Source organism: Octopus bimaculoides, chromosome 3 (assembly GCF_046866305.1).
Source record: "Octopus bimaculoides isolate indiv1 chromosome 3, ASM4686630v1, whole genome shotgun sequence".
Lineage (NCBI taxonomy): Eukaryota > Metazoa > Mollusca > Cephalopoda > Octopoda > Octopodidae > Octopus > Octopus bimaculoides.
The window spans coordinates 162,465,323-162,467,822 of record NC_142930.1 but is presented as its reverse complement, the minus strand read 5'-3'; positions in this window follow the sequence as shown (position 1 = coordinate 162,467,822).

Below are 2,500 nucleotides of genomic sequence, written 5' to 3'. Positions count from 1 at the left end.
CACATTCTCATTTATATATATATATATATATATATATATATATATATATATATATATATATATATATATATATAGTTCAAAAACACAATAACAAAAAAACAAAAAAACAACAAAGTGAGGACGTGATATGGATAGTATTATTGGACGCTCAGGAAAGGAAAGAGAGACTGTATGACGTTTCGGGCGTAGCCCTTCGTCGGAAAGATGGAAAGTTCGGAGAATGGAAGAACGGAGAAAGAGGAAAATGGTACCGATGCCCACGAGGTTACATGATGAAAAGACCGGAAGAGGAGGTGGTGGGGGAAAAGTTCTTTCTAAGATGGGAGAGTGAAAAAGGGAGATGAATATCGGTGCGCGTGCGTAAGTCTGCGAGTGTGTGTGTGATAACAGAACGTGTGTGTGTGTGATAACAGAACGTGTGTGTGCGTATGTAGGTGTGTGTGTGTGTGTGTGTGCATGGTTTGGTGGTTTATCTGTTAGTGTGTTTGTGTGTGTGTGTGTGTGTGTATGACGTAGTGGAAGAAATTAGTAGCAGGACTGGTTAGTGGACGCTGTAGACAGTGTAGGTAGAAGGTCAACAGGTGGTTGTTTGGGTGTGTGTGTGTTCGTGTTTGTGTGGGGTTGTCGGTGTTAGGTACGTGTACGTGTGTGTGTGTATTTTGTATGTGCGCGTGTGTGTATGTGTATGTTTTCTGTGCGTGCGTGTGTGTTTGTGTGTATGTGTATGTTGTGTGTATGTGCGTTGCTGTGTACGTGTGTGTGCGTGCGTTTGCTATTGTATATGCGTGTGTTGTTTATGCCCATGTGTGTATGATTGTATGCGTGTCTGTGTGAGTGTGTAGTGTTGGTGAGAAGTGTGTGTGTATGTGGGTGTGTGCGTGTGTGTGTATATGTGTGGATGTGCGTGTGTGTGTGGGATTGTGAGTGTTAGGTACGGGTGTGTGTGTGTGTGTATGTATGTCTGTATGTGTTTCCGTGTGCGCGTGTGTGTATATTTTTTGTGCGTGCGTGTATGTGTATATTGTGTATGTTTTCGTGCGTGCGTATGTGTTATGTATATGAGTGAGTATTGTGTATGTGAGAGGTGTGTGTGCATGTGTGTATATGTGTATGTGTGCCTGTGTGTATATGTGTATGTGTGTCGTGTATGTGTGTATGTGTGTGTGTGTGTGGTTTTATGTATGTGAGGGGTGTGTATGTGTATGTTTATGTGTGTGCGTGCGTATGTGTGCCAGGTATGTGTGTTATTTTGTGTGTGCACTCCTGTGTGTATGTGTGTGCATGTGTATGCGGCTGTGTATGTAGGCGTGCGCGTATATATATGCATATATACATGCATATATGTACATACTTACATATGCATATATGAGTACAGGACGTCACAAAACGTAATATACACACGATGCAGCTGCTTATATACATTTATATAAATATGTATGCGTATATATATATATATATATATATATATATATATATATATATATATATATATATATATATATATATATACGCATACATATTTATATAAATGTATATATATATATATACATGCATATATGTATATATATATATATATATATATATATATATATATATATATATATATATATATATATGCGTGTGTATGTGTGTGTGTGTGTATGTGTATATGTATATACACACACATACATGTATACAAGCAGCTGCAATACGTACCAATTATGGTGCAATGTTAGTCTGCTGCGTATGATGGATGATATGTCTACACAAGTCTCTCTTTAGTTACGCCTCGGGCCAATACCGACCCGTCTCTATGTCTATGAATCTGTACAACAGTGCGACACGGTAACAAATGGCCCATCAATGGCTGCAACGACCACGACCACGACCATTTGGTGAAAGCGAATTTAACCAGAATGATAAATCTAAGCGTTCATTTTTATACATGCGTTTCTCAAGGTGTCGTATGCAGATGCTGGCAAGTTTGCCTACGTGCACACACAGACACACATACATACATTTATATATACACACGCATGTATGAATGGATTTGAAAGACAATGGGTATAATGGAAAGTGTTTTCATTGTTATTGTTAATGAATTATACACACACACAGTAACCACTCGCCATATCGCGGTTCACCTATCGCGCCCTCAGTACATCGCGGATTTTTCTGGCTACTGATTTTGGTTTGATCTTGTTTCAGCTCATGAGCTGTGGACATGCTGGGGCACTGCGGACTCCTCAGTATGTCGCGGGTTTCTGCGGACGATAGATATTTATATTTTGATTATTTCTGCGGGAAATTAAGCATTTTCACGCCTAAAAATGAGTAAATTAATAGATAAAAATGCAGTACAGCACTGCACTGTATAAAATATATTAAAAGAAAATACGTAGTGTACCGTAGATGAGTAAGCAAAGAATTGCACATACTGTATGGAAAACGAAACTCGGGAGGCGAGTGTGGGGTGTTGTTTTGCATTTATAATTAAATATATACAAATTATAAAAATAAT